The sequence below is a fragment of the Periplaneta americana genome, chromosome 8 (genome assembly GCF_040183065.1).
Source record: "Periplaneta americana isolate PAMFEO1 chromosome 8, P.americana_PAMFEO1_priV1, whole genome shotgun sequence".
Lineage (NCBI taxonomy): Eukaryota > Metazoa > Arthropoda > Insecta > Blattodea > Blattidae > Periplaneta > Periplaneta americana.
This window is the reverse complement of record NC_091124.1, coordinates 117,267,434-117,281,426: the sequence shown is the minus strand read 5'-3', so window position 1 is coordinate 117,281,426 and position 13,993 is coordinate 117,267,434.

Sequence of the window (13,993 nt, the reverse complement as noted above, 5' to 3'; positions counted from 1 at the left end):
AAATTATACTTAAAATTTCAGAATCAATAAAGACTAGACCTATGTGGGTTTGTGAATTAAACTCTCCCCTCTTCTCAAACATTTATTGTAAAATGAATCCCTTATCTGTTATAGAACGTCCAGTGCGGAAACCACCCTGTACTTCATGGATGAAGGGAGTTAGTAATGAGAAGGAACGGAAAGAAAAAGGGCAATCATGTACTAACACAAAAAGAAAGGAAAATATCTTACGTTGGACACAAACTGAGAGGAGAAAAGTAGTATATTATCTTACGGCTTGTATACCACAAGAAATATTTGAAGTAAAAAGAGGAATTGGATGTAAGCAACTCTTACGTTATGCAACATTCGCCGCAGTGGACTGGATTGTGTAAGTTTCCGAAATACTGCAAGAAATAGGGAACCAGTATTATTAGAGTAAATAAGAAAAAAAGGGGGGATTCTGACGGAAGATGCTGCAAGAACAATTAATACTAAGAATTAAAATGTATTTTAAACTAACACGCCCGCTCGCACTGAAATTACAGAAATGGACTCATTGTGGTAGGCCTATTAACTCCACATTTTGACGTGGGTGAGAAAAAAACAAGCATATTTGAACTGGAGCTTTATCTTGCATAATAAAAATTATTTTGGTTCCTGAAAGTGTTGAGTTTGAACCCGCGGACCTCGATAGAAAGATAACTAGACCAGTGAGAATGACGACAATTTTATCATTCTATTAACGACTCCTTATAATACAGGTGTCACTTAGGTAAGCGTGTGATACAATTAGTGGCAATTATTCATTTCAAGTCTTGTTTAGCCACAGAGGGAAGATGATAGGTTATTTGAATTATAGTTATTTGTTTAAACTTCTTTTTAAACCATGTAGGTCATTTCGGGAAGATACGAGCATAAATATCATTTCATAAAACTGTACTGAATCAAATTCCTTCCCATCTATTCAAAACACGTTAGTTTACTAAAGTGTGACTTGGACCTTAAAAAGCGTAAAAACCTGCCCACTAAACACGTACGCTATTTCAGAGTTTCGAATTATCTGTATTTTCACTATAAAGACAGTATCTCAGTTTTGTTCTTCTCCTCTTTTCCATCAACACAAGTGAGGAAAAAATATTATTGAGGTAAAGTTGGAACAGATAATAACAAGTTATCTCTTCATTTAATAAGCTGCAAGACACTTTTATAATAAAGAAGCACCAATTCCTAAGATGACTGTCTTTAAGGAAAATATTCTTATACCTTCTCACAAGGCGAAGGAAATTTAATGAACTTAAGTCTCCTGTCATCAATTGATTTATCGTCTCTCGCTCCACAGCTACTATAAGAATAAATTTCCACAATTAAAGCAGAAAGATTGGAATATCATAGTCAGAATATATGTAAAAAAGTCACGAAATAGCTGCATAGGAAGAAAAATGATCTATATAAGTACATAACAACAGAAATTAGTTGTAAAATTGTCTGTTATCCTTAGCAACAAAAACCATCTATCGAGATATTTATTTAACAACTAGCCGTACCCGTGCGCTCCGCTGCACCCGTTAGAAATAAATATAAAGTAATTACATAATTAAAATAGGACATTTGATCCAGGGAATATTCGTGTTTGATAGAAGGATAAATCGTTTAATATGTTACTTAATTTAAATTATATTTAAATAATTAAAATGGAATCATTTTGGTCCAGAGAGCACTCATTTGGTGCAATGACAATTCCTTTAACATGTTTCTTAATTGTTATTACATGTATCCATAGTTCAATGAACACTGACATCATTTACATTTAATGTGTATACTTTATTTTACTTGTTATATGTTTCCATTGAATTATGGTAATAACTTAATATTAACTCTTGTTTTCTACGTATTCAGTAAATGGCGCTTGGCCCACAATGGTTCTGAACCCTTCAAATAACTTAAATAACTTAAATTATATTATATTATATTATATTATATTATATTATATTATATTATATTATATTATATTATATTATATTATATTATATTATATTATATTATATAAAAAGTGTGTTGATAACGGATGTACCCCGATAAGTAAGTTTTCAATTTGTTATGGGGGCTCTTGAATCTCAGGAGGAACAAATTTTATTTTACAACAGGGCAACCTAATCTGCTTGGCTCATTACCCAAATTTTTTGCATTGCATTTAATGTATATGTATTTTATGTATTTTAACTCGATTCAATTGAGCATAGTTAAAATTTGGATTATAAAATAATGAAATGCTAAGTAACATATTATTACTGCATACTAAATCAATACACTCTCGTTGTTCGTTAATTCTCTGAGATAAACATTATTTTAAGAAATACAGGAAACAAATACACAGAATAGCCTATCAAGTTTTCTGTGCATAAGAAGCTATTTTAATCTTACCTGTCCTCAATTCACTCAGAAGTTACTGTAATAACATTATAGTATTATGTCCATACAGAGAAACTACACTTTCCAATGATGAAATAACAATTAATTATACAAATCGGTTAATTTAGCTTCCGATATTGCTTCATACGAACACAGAAACATTTTCTGTAGGCTACGATTCATAGCTTTCGATTGTTGTTGACCAAGGCCCCTTATAGACGAAGTCATTTGTTTATTTCATTACACGGCCTTAGATGGCAGTTATTTTAATTTTAAAATTCATTTATCTTATTAAACATCAGTCCTATAAAAATTTTTCAAAGAATAAAACTTATCGGAAATCATTTTTAAAGAAACTTTTGTTATGTAACATTTTTCATAAAAATCAATAATAAGCGAGATATTTCGATTTATTTAATTCAGGCCCCCTTATAACCCCCCTTTTAAATAATGTATTTTGAATGTCATATAGTCTATAATCTAAGTTACAACGAACTTAATTTATATTCCAATTTTCATCGAAATCCGTTCAGCTATTATCGCGTGAAAAGGTAACAAACATACAGACAGACAGACAGACAGATAGACAGACAGACAGACAGACAGACAGACAGACATACAAACAAAAATTTCAAAAAAGCGATTTTCGGTTTCAGGGTGGTTAATTATATATGTTAGGACCAATTATTAATCGAAAATTACCAGAAAAATTTCGGCTACAGATTTATTATTAGTATAGATAAAAATTACCTGTCGCATTATTAGTTCGTACTTGGCAACCAAAATTATTTACTCAGCTGTTTTTCACTGCTTAGCTACAGAAATTCTTAATCGATTGTTAATAAAAGTTGCTATACCGAATTACTTATAATCGTTTAGTAAAACAATATCTAAGTTATTGAGTTACATATTGGTCTTCAATAATAAGTATTTTCTTTATAAACATTTAGCAACAGCAATTATCTATCTAATTAGTGATCAGCTATGAAGCAGTAATTAGGAGAGGGAGAGACCGATTTATTAGCGAAGTGATATCTCCATATTTTTATTACATGTATTCGCGGGGATGTTCTGGCGACTTCGTTAGAATTAGCTTCCTCACACAGGTGTTTCGTCACTTGTCAGCATCGGACAGATTTAGGGCCACCTTGAGCGGGGTTTCGTATAGACTCGATGAAGCATAAAAGCCGGAGTCGGACTAGACCCGTGGGAAAGATACTGCCAAGCTTGGGTTTTCCAAAGAACGGGTATTCTTGTCAGATATACAAACTAATTAGATGTTATGGGAAATCCAAAGTTTAAATTTAGAGATGACATATTTCGCGCCCAATAAGAAGAGATCTTGGTCCAGCTTATGAGGTCACTTTGGACCAATAGGGAATAGATTTTAGGCCAGTTAGTGACGTAATTTTTAACCAATGGGATAGGTAGTTTTAGCGTAGGATAGGTTTTTATAAATAAGGGTGACGGGGAGCGGAGATAACGACTACTATTCCGCTTCGGAGCGGAGATCATCAAAACAACTTTACATCGTGTTGGCGGCCCTACATACAGGGCAGAATAACTACTTCGTTTGGTGTCGACAGGACTACTATTTCGCTTCGTGTCATAGTGTACTGGACAGAGTATTGAATTTGTAGTATCGGATAGAGCTTATTCAGAGCCGCCATAGAGTCGATACAAAAGGCGACCAACGATTGAATTATATGTCAGCCGGAAATACATATTCTAGGGTTTACCAAGGGGATACGACAATAAACTTATAGTTTTGAAGTTTACGCTGCCTTTTATTTAAGTAGCCGGCTTGGTATTATTCCCGACATCAACCTACACCACAACCGTACCTCGGCTACCCTGAGTGAATCTCACGCAACATCGAGACGCACCCACCCTCAAATGGCGCCCAACGTGTGGTCACAATAACCACTCACCCTCAAATGGCGTCCAACGTGGGAACTCAACAACGACACCACCCACAAATGGCGCCCAACGTGGGGCCACAATAACCACTCACCCTCAAATGGCGTCCAACGTGGGAACTCAATAACGACATCCACCCACAAATGGCGCTTTCCAACGTGGGGCTCGAAGGAAGACAGCTGTTCCAGTGACCGGCCCCGGGTGCGAACACAGCACCAAACAACGAGGAGGACCGGACGGAGCAGTTCAGCCCTGCATAGCCGAGGAACGACGCTGGAAGGCGGGAACAGAACCAAGCCATCGCGACATCACGACAACACTAGAGAAGACAACACGGGGACCACCAGAGAAGGCGACTCGGAGAGGCGGTGGCAAGTATGAATAGAAGACGTATAGATATGTATATATGTATATGATATTTTGGGGGAATAATTATAAAGTGTATATGTTTCAATTTCTGGTGTGATATTTCGGGTGTATATATATATATATGTATTTTTTTTTTTTTTTTGTGTGATATTTTGGGGGAAAGTGAAATAAGTGTATTGCGTAATTTGTGGGAAGTGAGTCGAGTGCAAATACAGGCCTACTTAGATTATTATTGGGAAAGCAAGCGTCGGATAGATGACAGAGTAGCATATAGATGATACTACGTAGCCATAGGAGTAAGGTAGTTAGGAAAATACGAGAAAGACGAGGAAATAGAAACAAGGGAACCATGGAGCAAAGGAAAGACGAGGAAATTATGGAAATTAGGGAGGAGGTCGAGAATAACGCAGGACAAGAAATAGAGGGAGAGCGAACGGTGGAAAAGCAACAGAGTAGAGACCGCGGCAAAGGGGAAATGACGCTAGAGCAGTTGTGGGAGCAGATGAGACACTTCATGGAAAATAATTCAAGGGAAAGTAGAGAACAAATGAAACAAATGGAAACTAAATTAGAGAATAACTCAAGGGAAAGTAGAGAGCAGATTCTGAGGGAAAGTAAAGAACAAATAAAACAAATGGAAACTAAATTAGAAAATGACTCAAGGGAAAGTAGAGAGCAGATTCTGAGGGAAAGTAGAGAACAAATAAAACAAATGGAAAATAGATTGGGGGAAAGTTCGAGAGAGATTAGAGATCATATTGCAAAATTAGCGGAAAGAGGAAACAAGATGGAGGACAAAATAGAGAAGCTAGAGGGGAAATTAACCGAGAACGGAATCGGAATGGAGAACCAATTGAAGATAGCTATGGATAGGATGTCAGAAAGTATGAAGGATTTAGAAGTTAGAGTTAGAGATAGCGCTACCAGAGAGAATAGCGATCTAAAATCAGCTGTGGAGGAAACGATAGTGGAAAAGGTTCGGGAAATTCAGAATTCGGTGGAAGAGAAAATAGGTGAGATGGATCAGGAAGTGGACGGTCTCAAGCGAGCCATAAAGAATAAAGAAAGGGCGGATAACGAATGTTTGGAAGAATTAAGAAGTAAACTAAACTCAATAAACGACGTACTAAATGGGGGTAGTCCCGCAAATTTAAGCGGACATAGCAGCTCGGACCGTGCAGTTTCTAGACAAGAGGGCACAAGTGAGAGCCCGGCATCAGATAGCAACATAAATGTAAGACATGTTAACAATAGTGTTGGTGAGGAATGTCAGACCTCACGGGATGATGTGCGTAGTGAGTTGATAAATGTAAACGACAAGGCATATTTAGGCCGCCCCCAGTACCCCACTCACATTTTGAATGAGATTGGTTACCCTATTTTTGATGAGGTTGAATTTTCAAACCCGCATAACTACATAAGAGAGCTAGAAACGTACTTTAGAGTAAGAGGGGTGCCGGATGACTTAAAAATGACTGTCGTACGAAAGAGCCTAAAGAGCCGACCACTCAACTGGGCGCTAGTGGCCCTAGGGGATAATGTCACTTATGAGGAATTCAGAGAAAAATTTTCGGAGAGATACTGGGGACAAAGACAACAACAAAGAATTAGGAAGGAAATTAATCAGAGCAGGTTTGACGCGGGAAGAGGCGTCTCTATGATAGACTATTTTCTTGAAATTGTTAAGAAAGGGAAAAGCCTCAATCCGCCAATACCGGATTCAGAGCTGATCCAAACTGTGATTTCGCAGTATCCCGAGAACATAAGATATAATCTGATCGTAGCAGGGCCCCGAGACTTCGGGGAAACAATAGATTTATTGACTGCGCTGGATGGTTCGGACGCCACGCACTATGAATGTAGTGGACAGGCAGATTATGAACATGGCAAAGGAAAGGGTTCAAGCCCCACCGACCAGAAAGCGGGGAAGGGGGCAAGTACGGCCTTTTCATCCCCAAGGACAGGAGCCCAAAATCAGAGTAACTGGGGTGGTGACAGGAGCCCCAACAATGCACATAGTCGGTACCATAATGGCCATAACGGAGGGAAAAGTCCCAACAGGGAGAGAAGGATTGACCCGCCCTTTGGGGGTCCTTACAAAAATAGTAGGAATAACCAGAGTAGTCATAACAGGATGAGGAACGATCGAGGAGGTGTTGGTCCCGTGCGTAGGGTTAACCACATACGATGGTACACGGGAAGACAAGAAAATGGAAATAATTGGCTTAGAACCCAACCACCCTGGCTTCGGAACAGGAATTACAGACAGGGATTCTGGCAGCCTAATTTTAGCAGGGGACCGCAATATCGAGGTGATTGGAGGAGACAGGAGCAGGAGAGAGATAGGCGAGGCGTCCTACAAGAAATGGCCTCACAAGGGTGCAATAGGCCACCTACACAGTGTAACGTGGGACAAAGCAGGAATAGAGACATGAACGGACGTCAGCAAAGTCCGGTGAGAATGAGTATGGGCCGGGAGCCTATAAATAGTAGAAATAGAGACGAGATAGCAGTGGAACCGACTGCATCGCACTCGGGAAACTGCTAGACAGAAGTCTCAAGGGTTCGGAGATTTCTGTAGCTAAGTGCAATAAGTCACTATCCAAAGAATCCACCAACGCGGTAAGCGTAAAGAGACAGAGCGAGATTACTAACCCAGAGTTAGACAATAATGGGACTTATGTATTGCCTTATATAGATGCTAAAATATTTGGGACAAAGTGTTGTGTGTTGTTGGACTCGGGCTCCACAAATAATGTATGCAGCTTGGAATTTTTTCAAAAGGTTAGGGATTCAGGAATAAAACTGCAAACGTTACCGATATGTTCACTGTACTGTGCAGGCGCCCTAAGTAAGAAGAAGGAAAAGGTAAAATATCAAGTATGGTTCGAGTTAGAGTGCGGAGACGTGAAATTAAATGCTATTTTTCTTGTGATACAAAGGTTGACTACCGACATCATTATTGGAGTAGAAAGCTTTTATGAATGGCACGCGCTATTAGATTTCAGGGAAAACAGACTAGGGGTTACGGCAGGTAACGGCAGTGTAGGCCATGTCCCATTCAGTAGCAATAGCGCTAGATCGGAGTTAGATGAAAGAACCGCGGAAGAGATAGGATTACAGGAAGAGTTATTTTTCGTAGAGCATCTAAAAATTTGTAAGAATGTAATTATAGAGGTTAATCCGTGGGAAGGTAATGAGGTAACTAGGGGAGTGTGTCAAGTAGGCTGCGGAGAATGCGAGTTATGTATCGGCGAATTAGTCCAGGCGAGACAAATAGGACGTAATCTCATTAGCGGTAGGGCCAGATATTGTAATGAGAGTTCGCTTGGCGATCTTAGGCAGGTAGTCGCGTCTAACAATAGGAAGACAGATACTTTCGAAATAGTGAGAGATAAAGTTAACCAGGCACACGGCCTGAGTGAGAGTGAAAGAAAACGCTTAATGGATGTTGTAGGTAGCCATTTAAATGTCTTTTCAGACGCGCCGGGTCTGTGTAGAGTGTATACACACAAAATTAAGGTGGTAGGAATGGAGGAATTTCGGCATAAATGTAGACCCATCCCCCTATCTTTAAGGGATCAGGCAGACGAAGTCATAAATGATATGTTAAAAGACGCAGTTATAGAAGTATCGGACTCGCCTTACGTAAATGCCTTGTGCTGGGTTAGGAAGCCCAATGGAAGCTTAAGAGTAACGATCGATGCCCGACACGTTAACTCGTTTTCAGTTAAAGATAATTTCAGGACGGAGTCAGTGGACACTTTGTTAGGCCGTATCAGTGACTGTTCTATATTCACTAGTTTAGACTTGACCAGTTCGTATTGGCAGATTCCGCTGGACGAGGACTCGAGAAAATTCACAGCGTTCCTACATAACGGGAAAGTTTATCAGTATACCCGATGCCCATTCGGCATCGCGAGTTCTGGATCTGCGCTACTAAGAGCACTTGACATAATTTTTGGTGATTCGACGAAAGGTTTTCTGGCACAGTACATTGACGATTTTCTTATATATGGCAATAATGTTGATAGGCATATTAGGGATATTGATTTTGTACTTACTAAATTGAGAGAGGCTGGTATGACAGTCAAGCTGGGGAAAACAGCATTTTTTAAAGCTGAGACAGTTTTCCTGGGTTACGTAATTTCGTCTGACGGAATTAGACCGGACCAAGAGAGAATTCAGAGCATTTCGAGGATCCCGCCGCCGCGGAACCGGAAACAGGTTCGTAGGTATCTAGGTATCCTACAATACCAGAATCGGTTTCTCGTCAATTATGCTAAGCATGTAGCCCCACTCAGAGCATTGTTGAAGAAGGATACACCCTTCAGGTGGGGGTCGGCAGAGCAGGAAGCATTCGATCGAACGAAACTGCTTTTCGCCGACTCAATTCTGTTGGAAAGGCCTAACGACAGCCTACCTTTTCAGATTTATACTGATGCGTCTTCATATGGATATGGAGCAATTCTATGTCAGACGGATGAAGATAATAAGCGACATGTGATTGCCACAGCTTCTAGGGGACTGTCGCGTACCGAAAGCAACGCATCAATCACGGAACTAGAGATTTCTGCTGTGTACTTCGCACTACAGAAGTTCCGTCAGTATATCTTTAATAGGCAGATAATCATATTTACTGACCATGTAAGCCTAGCGTTTCTGAGTAGATGCAAATTGACGAACTCTAGAATATCTAGATATGTGCACGAAATTTTGGCTCATGATGTGACGATTAGACATATTCCGGGGGCAGACAATATCTTTGGTGATTGTCTCTCTCGTTTGAATTCCAAATCGGGGCTACCGGAAACTATCACCGCCCCCGCGTACGAAATTGCCGTGATGAAAATTGATTCCACGAGGAATGGAGCTCTGACGGGAAAATTTCGGAAAATTGCAGATTTGCAGCAGGAGGATTCCACGATAAGGGCCTTAATGGACAAAGCTAGAGAAATCTCACAGGTGGAAGACGAAGTGTATGGATTGCGCTTTGGTATCTTGTATAAATTGCATGGTAGGGATATCCAGAAGTGGAAGATATACATACCTGCGAGTATGGAGAATGAACTTATAAACAACTTTCACCTATCTATGTGTCACTCTGGGAGTGATAGGATCATTTTAACTATGTCAGAATCATTTTATATTAAGCAACTGTCAAAGAAGGTTAGAAGGGTAATATCTCGTTGCGAGGTCTGCCAGAGGGCGAAACCTCTAAATGTAAGGTATGACAATGTACCACAGGTCATTATCAGGGGTAAAAAGAATGAACTTGTAGCAGTGGACGAACACGGTCCAATGCCCACATCGTCCTTCGGACACAGGTACATATTTGTTACGTACGATGTGTTCACAAAATTTGTAAAGATTTACCCTTTAAGAAATATCTCTAGTAAGTTGTGTGCTGACAAGCTGGTTAGAGATTACATACCGACTTATGGTCCGGTAACAGCGGTGCTCAGTGACAATGTGTCGGTACATAAATCGAAAGTGTTTTGCAAAAGGCTGGAAGATGCGGGCGTGAAACTATACAATTGCTCCGCATACTTTCCCAGCGGTAATCCCTGCGAAAGAGCGCTTAGGGATATTTCATTACCCTCCGTATTCTGTGTCACCGAAACCATAAGGACTGGTTTAGGCAATGTGAGGTGATTGAGAGAGTCATGAACCACTCTATCAATCCAACGACCGGAATAGCTCCGATCGAACTTATGTTAGGGATCGATCCCGATCCTATGATAAAGAGTTTGCCGCAGGCAATACAGGAGGGTGAGCCTCCTAGTGATGAACTACTGTGTAAACTAGCTTTCGACCGAATCCGGAAAAAGGCTGAGTATAGACTCGGTAAAGTTAAAAGATATCGCCACAAATGGGAGCCCTCACCCGGCGATTTGGTATTGCTAAGGGACGTGAAGTTATCTTCCGACCTTAGAGGACGTTACTCACGCATGGAGCTACTGTACAAGGGGCCCTACAAAATTAAGAGTAAATACGGAGACCATACTTTCGAATTGGTAGAAAGGGGAAAAAGTAAACCTGTTGGTAGGTACCACAAGCAACTCTTGCGGCCTTTCAAACAGGAGAGGCTAGGAGGCAGGAATGAGAAAGAGTAGGATGGTTAGTCTCACGCGTACAGCTAGGTGAACCTGTACAGGGCGGCTGGTACAACCAAGCACGCAGAGTGTGTAATTGATCAATTAATAAATAAATGTAAATATGTGAATGAATGGTATTGTACATATGTAAATGTGGATATAAATTGTACATTGTTGTGCTTATTGTGTGAGAGTTGTGTACATAGAAAGGCTTGTGAAGATATATGTAATATTTATTGTAATTGTTTGTAGTGACATTGTAATCTCACTGTATTGTAAATAATGTGTTACCGGCTGATCGCGTGGGGGAAGTATGAGGCTAGTTATAGGCAGAAAGCGGGGACATCTCATAACATTGGAAACTCTTTCGGGAATTTCCAATGGTTATGTAGATGGGCATTTGAAGCAGTAATTAGGAGAGGGAGAGACCGATTTATTAGCGAAGTGATATCTCCATATTTTTATTACATGTATTCGCGGGGATGTTCTGGCGACTTCGTTAGAATTAGCTTCCTCACACAGGTGTTTCGTCACTTGTCAGCATCGGACAGATTTAGGGCCACCTTGAGCGGGGTTTCGTATAGACTCGATGAAGCATAAAAGCCGGAGTCGGACTAGACCCGTGGGAAAGATACTGCCAAGCTTGGGTTTTCCAAAGAACGGGTATTCTTGTCAGATATACAAACTAATTAGATGTTATGGGAAATCCAAAGTTTAAATTTAGAGATGACATATTTCGCGCCCAATAAGAAGAGATCTTGGTCCAGCTTATGAGGTCACTTTGGACCAATAGGGAATAGATTTTAGGCCAGTTAGTGACGTAATTTTTAACCAATGGGATAGGTAGTTTTAGCGTAGGATAGGTTTTTATAAATAAGGGTGACGGGGAGCGGAGATAACGACTACTATTCCGCTTCGGAGCGGAGATCATCAAAACAACTTTACATCGTGTTGGCGGCCCTACATACAGGGCAGAATAACTACTTCGTTTGGTGTCGACAGGACTACTATTTCGCTTCGTGTCATAGTGTACTGGACAGAGTATTGAATTTGTAGTATCGGATAGAGCTTATTCAGAGCCGCCATAGAGTCGATACAAAAGGCGACCAACGATTGAATTATATGTCAGCCGGAAATACATATTCTAGGGTTTACCAAGGGGATACGACAATAAACTTATAGTTTTGAAGTTTACGCTGCCTTTTATTTAAGTAGCCGGTTTGGTATTATTCCCGACATCAACCTACACCACAACCGTACCTCGGCTACCCTGAGTGAATCTCACGCAACATCGAGACGCACCCACCCTCAAATGGCGCCCAACGTGTGGTCACAATAACCACTCACCCTCAAATGGCGTCCAACGTGGGAACTCAACAACGACACCACCCACAAATGGCGCCCAACGTGGGGCCACAATAACCACTCACCCTCAAATGGCGTCCAACGTGGGAACTCAATAACGACATACACCCACAGCTACTGGAATGGTCTATGGCACTAATCATCGGTTTAATGTTAGGGGCTAGAGGGACTATAACAAAACAATTCGTGTCATTTGTCACAAAATTGGAGTCCCAACAACAAATATAAAGGAAATTTCTATGGTAGCTTTGAAGGGCTCTCTGCAGATTTTATGGCGACACGTGCTTCAATTCAAATTACAATTTAATTTTCTCACTCTATCTTAATTTGTATCTATATTTTTTATTTTACTACATAGTTTTATTGTATTAAATTGCAAAACATAATCTACTGTAAATTTTAGTTTATACGAACTAATTTCTTAAGACATTTTTAATAATAGTTTTATTTATAATAATAATAGTTATTTTCCCTGGCAGAGTTAAGGCTATCAGGCCTTCTCTTCCACTCAACCAGGATCAAATCACATACAGAAAAATACATACCGGTCACATCTTAGGCCGGGAATACACGGGCGCGCTGCGGCAGTAATGCAACAAGGGTCGAACAGAATTCGAGGCCTCGTTCGCTCGTTTGTACGCGATTTCAAGCACGCGCTGCGGCCAGAACGCGCACACCTCAAATGCCGCGCAGCGATCCGTTTCTTGTCGGATTTTCTCGCGAACACAAAGGGATTCGTTGCCGCAGTGTGGACGGGTTCGTTGCCGTTTGTCTCGTGAAGCGCGCACACCCCAAGCATGGAGTGGTCTGAAGTAGACTGGACCTCATAAATTATGCCGTGTTTTATGGAAACCTGGTGATATTGACTATTATAATAAAAACAAAGGAACGTGCCAGTGAATACGCAATATGAGACAGGGCTCCAAAACGAGCGAAAAAGCAGGATGATAGTACAGAATTACTGACAGACGCTGTTGGAATTATGCAAGCCGCTGCTGGGACGTTAATTTTTTTAATTAGTTCAATCAACTACTAGGTTAGGTTCTATTTAGCGTCGATGAAATTTGTGATAGCGAATTGGCAATTGACGAGATGAGGCCGAGGATTCGCCATAGATTACTTGACATTCGTCTTACGATTGAGGAAAACCTCAGAAAAACACAATTAGGTAATCAGCCCAAGCGGGAATCGAACCCATGCTTGAGCGAAATTCCGGATCAGCAGGCAAACGAGCTACCGCCTGAATCACGCCGATGGTTTCTGGGAGGTTAAAGATCACTGTTGAGCAATGTGAAGTCAAATCACTTTGTACTTTCTTTTATCGAAAATAATAGCATATCATGCGACTACTAGGAAAGGAATTCAGCAAGCTATTTATGGCATTCAGGTGAAAGCAAAACGAAACTTCTTCGAAATTCCAACTTACTATGGACAAGAACGTTTTCATTTATCTGCACCCTCATTTGATGTCTTATTCCCAAATGGGTTACCCTAGACAACCTATTCAATCAATTACTCCCTCAACTTACTATGCTTCAGCTCCCGAACCACCGCAACGTCCTCCGACTCAAGTCTTCTCAAGCCGACTTTAATAACAAAATCTCCAATCCCATTCTTACTACACTACACCCTGTCACTTTCGGATTTGAATCAAACTCTCTTGGCTGTCCTCAACATCATCCAGTCAAAACTCCGTCCCCCGAATATTAATCACATAGGCTACTCCGATAGTCAAAACCAGCACGTTTAATGTTTTCTGTTTTTTCTTATTATTTTTAATGAATGGAGTAACAATTTTTGTAGTATTTGTTGTACATATTTTGCATTCCTATGTTTTATTTTAAAATCAT